A 7,136-nucleotide genomic window follows, 5' to 3' on the forward strand; every position below is an offset into this window, starting at 1 on the left:
CACAAAAAATTTGATGCAAAATGTTAGCAAGAGTCAATAATGTTGAAAGAGATTCACAAATTTGCAAGCGAAACAAGTAGACCAATAGCAATGAAAGGTACACGGAAACACACACACGGATGGATAAATGGGGTCGTGCAACCAAGGAATGAGCACAAAATGTGGAATCCACGGAAAATGCTCGTGTTGCACAACTCAAGAGATACGCTAGCACGATTCCTCAATAGGCGGATACGACACTTGTGCACAACCTATAAGATGCAAAATGGTTAAACTTTGTATCCCAAGTATGCTATGTATTTATGGTTCCCGGCGTTTCTCTCAAAATGATCCAAGATGATCGGATATGACAATCTTATATGCAATGTGGTATGATGCTATGGCACTTGCTTACAAGCTTCTTTGCTTTCTCTTTTGCTTAAAAGCTTTATTTCTTTTTTTGTATGGCCATTTTTGCACAATGCACAAACCAGGATAGCAATTGTATATATGGGGGAACAAACTTGTGACACAAGATGTGATACGAATATATGCACCGCGATCATATGGTATGTATTCTATGGGAAGTATGATCACTAATGTGCACAAGTAACGTTGCCAACAATACTCAATGGCTAGTCTCGATAGGCAAGTAATGCAAAATGGGCTAGGGGTTATCAATGCAATGCAAGGGAATATACAATGGTGGGATACCACGATACCAAGATGATATGGAGGTTACCGTCCGTGGCAATGATGAGTGGCGGTGTTCTTGATGTCGAAACCAAGATGATGGAGATTCGTCCCTAAGAAGCCGAAACACCTTAGGAAACGGAAAAACCGCGAACTCAGAATCTCAAACGTCAAATGTAAAAATGGTGGTAGCGGAGAGCGGTGGTGGTTTGCACTTGGCAATGCGGAAGTGGAATGATGGGCTATACACGTATCGGAGTTGAAGTTGTCGTATCTAAGTAGCCGAAACACCTTAGGAGACACAAGACACAACTCAAACAAGCTCAAACAAAATTGGGTTAAGTTGGGGGTGGTGGTAAGTGTATAGTGGGCAAGGTTATGCGGAAGTGGTGGTGGTGGTTGAAGAAGAAGCAACTATACCTAAGTAGCCGAAACACCTTAGGACACCCGAATCACTACTCAAGCAACCACTAATGCTATGGGGAACAAAATGGGTTATGTTGCGGAAGTCGGTGGTGGTGTAGCGGATGATGTGGTGGAAGCCCTAGGCAAAGATGCCAAAGTTCCAACAATTTGATGGAGTCAATGTGTTGGTAGTATTTTTGTGGGATGGGGGATGTCAATAGCTTCTCAATGAGCTAAAGAACGTCAAAAACGGACTCTGGATGAATTAGTTATGGACAAAACAGTGAAACGGGAAAAGCTGAAATCCCAGGGGCCGGACATCCAGGGCTCGGGCCGGATTTCCGAGACCTGATGCCCAAAAACTTGCACGAACTTGCGTGAAAATGCGCTCTAGAAGCCGGATGTCCGGGCTAATGGCCGGATGTCCGAGGTGGCCGGATGTCCGGGGGTCGGGCCGGATGTCCGGGCTCCAAATCCGAGGGTGAACTCAAGGAACTCAATTTTGGGGCAGAAATTGATGATTTCGAGGGCAAAATTTGATGGATTTCGTGGATGGAAGGTGGAGAAACTTGGGGAGATGCTAGATCCACTTGAAACCAAGCAAATCCATGGATTAAAATCAACAAAACATCATCTCACCAACAAATCAAAAAAAATTGGGGCTATTTTTGGTGGGGATTTTCGGATTTTGGGAAGAACACAACAAAATCAAGCTAGAAAAAGAGGGGTAGGGGCTCCAAATTCGTGAACAACCTTGCTCTGATCCAAGATGATGTAGGGTAGAACCCTAGAGGCCGATCTTTCATGTTTGGAGCGGATCCCTATGAAGATCACGAAGAACACGAGGAGGGGAACGAGGGAAAAACACGAGAGAACACTCAACCAACAAGAATAAAGTCACACATGTGCTAGATCCAAGAAACACAAAGAGATACACGGTCCAAATCCAACAAAGGACGATACAAGTGGCGGTAGCTCATCTCCGAGAGGAGGTCTTGAATCCACGAGGGATCTTCCCGTAAAGGGGTCTTGAATCCAGGTGGATCTTCTCCGAAGAGGTCGCGGTCTCTCACGAGGAGGAGATCCGGATGGATGAGCGAGGCTCTATCTCACAATTGAGCTAAATCAACGCTAACCCTAACTAGGAGGAGGCGGGGGAGTATATATAGTCTAAGGGACGAAGGGGTACATGGGACTCATCCCGGATGCGCTGCACACAGGCAGGGGGCGGATGTCCGGGCATCGGGCCAGATGTCCGGGCGTCGGGCCAGATGTCCGGGCCTTCCCGAGACGCCGGATGCCCGGGCTAGTGGGCCGGATGTCCGGGCTGGTGGAGTCGGTCTCGGTGCTCTCTGGATAGCCTACGCCAGATTACCGGGCAGCTGCCGGATGTCCGGCCGTTGTAGAGTCGCCCGGCGTCCTTCTCTCTCTGGTCTTCTTCTGTTTGGTGGCGCCAGATGTCCGGGCTCCTGCCGGATGTCCGGCCGCTGTGGCTCCGCAACGACTCCACTTGAGGCACTTCTTGATCCGCTTCTGTGTGGACTTGTCCTATGCTTCGAGCATCTCCATGGTTGTCTCCTCGGTTCCTTAGCATACATAGTGTCTTTGCATTAGGTAGCAACCATGTCTCGGATAAGTGGAAAGGGGAAGCATTTAGGAACGGGTTCACCTTGAGTCCAATGGCGTATGTTAGAGGTCTCGTCGTATGTCCACTTGGGGCTTGGGGAATAGTCATAGTGTACATGGGGATGATCGTCGGATGCTTCGCATCAATATGCTTGTAGGAGTTACAATAATATCAAGTTTCCTCTCTATGTGCTTAAAGTTTTGAAGTTATACTTGTTTTGCCTTCCTATGCTAGTTGATTCTTGTTCCTATAAATTGTGTGCTCACAAATGCCCTAGGCATAGGAAGTGGGTTAGGTTTAAATGTGCTAGTCATATTCTTCATGATGCTCTCTTTATGTTTCAATTCTTTTCTTTTATGTGAGCATCATTGAAGTCATCATGCCTAGCTAAAAGACATTAAAGAAAAGCGCTTGTTGGGAGACAACCCAATATTTAAACTTACTGTTTTTGTGTGTTAACATTATTAGGATACTGTAGTAATTATTTTTTGTAGCTTTTGTTTCAATAAAGTGCCAAGTAAGACCTTTGGGTAGACTTGGGTGAAAGTTAATGTGATCTTGCTGTAAAAAACAGAAACTTTGCGCTCACACGATTAACTGTCATTTTTTTACAGAAGAGTGATTTTGAGTTGATTCTTTTTGAAGAAGATTAGTAGACAAATTCCACACGTCCACCATTTTATTTCAGAATTTTTGGAGTAGCAGAAGTATGGTTGTTGTTTAGATCATTACAGACTGTTCTGTTTGTGACAGATTCTGTTCTCATTGCATAGTTTGCTTGTTTTCTAGTTTCTATGGCTTATATTTCTCAATATAAATTCTAGAAATGATATGGTACAGTAGGCATTGTGTTAGAACAATTATGAATCTTGTCTTTGACAGTACCAAATGAATGGTTTACTCTTTATCATACAAACCCATCTCATGAAGTTCCGTTAAGTTTTGTGTCATTGAAGTTTTCAAGTTTTGGGTGCGATATCGGTATGAGGAGAATAAGGAGTGGAAAGACCCTAAGCTTGGGGATGCCCAAGGCACCCCAAGGTAATATTCAAGGAAGACTCAAGCGCCTAAGCTTGGGGATGCCCCGGAAGGAATCCCCTCTTTCGTCTTCAAAACTATCGGTATACCTTACTCGGAGCTATATTTTTATCCGTCACATGATATGTGTTTTGCTTGGAGCGTATTTTCAATTTTACTTGCTGTTTGAATAAAATCATTGGATCTGAAATCTTGAATGAAAAAGAATCCTCCCATGGCTAGTTAATGATTTGACTACTCAGTGTTCTCCACTTATATCTTTTTGGAGTAGTTTGTCATTTACTCATGTGCTTCACGTATATCCTATGAGTAAATGGTTGAATGAATTGAATATCATAAATTTGAATTATTATATGTTTCATATTCTTATAAGATGGGGAGTAATGACTTCACACTTAATAAGTAAGGTAGTAAACTTATTGAAAGTTAGCATACGCAGAATTGGTCACTTGAACAATTCATGAAAGAATATTAAAGGAAGAGAGATTTCACATATAAATATACTATCTTGGACATCTTTTGTAATTGTGAGCACTCATTAAAATATGACATGCTAAAAGGTTAATGTTGGACAAGGAAGACAACTTAATGGGTTATGCTTTCCTATATCCGAAACTTTATATTGTCTTGGATCATCCAACATGTTGAGCTTGCCTTTCCCTCTCATGCTAGCCAAATTATTTGCACCAAGTAGAGATACTACTTGTGCTTCCAAACATCCCTTAAACCAGTTTTGCCATGAGAGTCCACCATATGTACCTATGGATTGAGTAAGATTCTTCAAGTAAGTTTTCATCGGTGCATGCAATAAAAATTGCTCCTTAAATATGTATGATCTATTAGTGCAAAGAAAATAAGCTTTATACGAACTTGTGATAGGGAAGAAATAAAAGCGACGGACTGCATAAAAAAGGTCTTTATCACAAGCGGCAATATAAAGTGACGTTCCTTTGCATTAAGATTTTGTGCATCCAACCATAAAAGCACATGACAGCCTCTACTTCCCTCTGCGAAGTGCCTATGTTTTACTTTTATCTTCTACCCTTATACAAGAGTCATGGTGATCATCACCTTACCCTTTTTATACTTTTTCCTTTGGCAAGCACTTTGTGTTGGAGCGATCCGGATATGTATATCCACTTGGATGTAGGTTTTCATAAAGTATTATTGTTGACATCACCCTTGAGGTAAAAGGTTGGGAGGCGAAACTATAAGCCCCTATCTTCTCTGTGTCCGATTAAAACTTTGAACCCATAAATATCACATGAGTGTTAGCAATTGTGAAAGATTAAATGATAGTTGAGTATGTGGAGTTTGCTGAATCAAAGCTCTTACATAGACCCTTCCCGAAAATAAGATGAATTGCAATTGTTTGATGACTAAGAGCACGGTTTGTTAGTTTTCAAGAAAGTTATGATCTAGACTTTAACATGTGAATAGCTTGTTACTTGATCATGAGAAGTTTTATGAGTTGAGCTACTATTATGATATATAATGATGCTAGAAAAAGTGATTGGAACTATTATTGATCAAACTTATGCACTTGCTAGCATTCACACTTCATAAATTATTTCTTTTATCATTTACCTACTCGAGGACGAGCAGGAATTAAGCTTGGGGATGCTGATACGTCTCCAATGTATCAATAATTTATGAAGTATTCATGCCAAGTTTACAATAGTTCTATATGATTTTGGTATGATTTGGTTAGAACTAACCCGGACTCGCGCTGTTTTCAGCAGAACTACCGTGGTGTTGTTTTTGTGCAGAAATAAAAGTTCTCGAAATGTGCTGAAAATCAACGGAGATTTTTTCTGGAAAATATAAAAAATACTGGAACAAAGAGTTACTGGAGGGGAGTCCCATGGGCCCCATGAGGGTGGAGGGCGCGCACACACCCTGGAGCGTGCCCCTGTGCCTCGTGGACTCTCCGTGGGGCCCCTGACTTGTTCTCAATGCCAACCTCTCCTATAATTGCCCAAACCTCCAAAAAATAACCTAGATCGGAAGTTCCGCCACTGTAAGCCTCTGTAGCCATGAGAAATCAATCTAGGCCCTCTCTGGCACCCTGCCTGAGGGGTCCATCATCACCGGAGGCCATGGGGAAGGATCCTGGAGGGACCATCATCGCCATGAAGGCCAAGGACCAGAGGGGGAACCTCCCCCCATCCAGGGGGGGGCATGGAGGAGGAAGCACAAGGGGGAGAACCTCTCCTCTCTCTCGGTGGCACCGGAGTGCCATCGGGAGGGGAATCATCGCCACGGTGGTCGTCTTCATCAACATCACCATCCTCATCTCTTTTACGCGGTCCACTCTCCTGCACCCCGCTGTAATCCCTACTTGAACATGGTGCTTTATGCCACATATTATGATCCAATGATGTGTTGCCATCCTATGATGTTTTGAGTAGATATCTTTTATCTTTGGGTTGATTGATGATCTAGATTGGTATGAGTCGTGTGTTTTATTTTGGTGTTGTCCTATTGTGCCCTCCGTGTCGCACAAGCGTGAGGGATTCCCGCTGTAGGGTGTTGCAATACGTTCATGATTCGCTTATAGTGGGTTGCTTGAGTGACAAAAGCATAAACCCGAGTAAGGGGGTTGTTGCGTATGGGATAAAGGGGATTTGATATGTTAATGCTATGGTTGGGTTTTACCTTAATGATCTTTAGTAGTTGCGGATGCTTGCTAGAGTTCCAATCATAAGTGCATATGATCCAAGAAGAGAAAGTATGCTAGCTTATGCCTCTCCCTCATATGAAATTGCAATAGTGATTACCGGTCTTGTTAAACATTGCCTAGGATAATTCCGCACACCGAGACATCATTATTCCACACTCGCTATTTATAATATTTAGTAATATATTCTAACTTTATGATAACAACACCTACTTTTATATTTTAGCTCTCCGATATCATACAAAGTTATCCTCTTCATACCCACAACGTAGTTTTATTTCTCTTTTCGAGTTGGAAGCAAACGTTCGGTGTACGTAGAGTCGTATCAGTGGCAGATATGACTTGAGAGAATATTGATCTTACCTTTAGCTCCTTGTGGGTTCGACACTCCATACTTATCACTTCCACCTTTGGGAATTGCTATGATGATTCCCTGCACTTGGGGATTATCAAGGATGTGTACAACCGAGTGACGACACGCGGGGCGGCGGAGTGACGTCGCGTAGGGCGGCCGAGTGGTGAATACGTGCACAACCGACTGGTGACGCACGGGGCGGCCAAGTGGTGAAGACGTGCAAAACCGAGTGGCAACACGCGGGGGCGGTGGAGGGGTGAAGATGTGCGCAACCAAGAGGCGACGAGCGGGGCGGCCGAGTGGTGAAGACATGCACAACCAAGGGACGACACGCGGGGCGGCCGAGTGGTGAAGACGTG

Source organism: Triticum aestivum, chromosome 1B (assembly GCF_018294505.1).
Source record: "Triticum aestivum cultivar Chinese Spring chromosome 1B, IWGSC CS RefSeq v2.1, whole genome shotgun sequence".
NCBI classification, from domain to species: Eukaryota; Viridiplantae; Streptophyta; class Magnoliopsida; order Poales; family Poaceae; genus Triticum; species Triticum aestivum.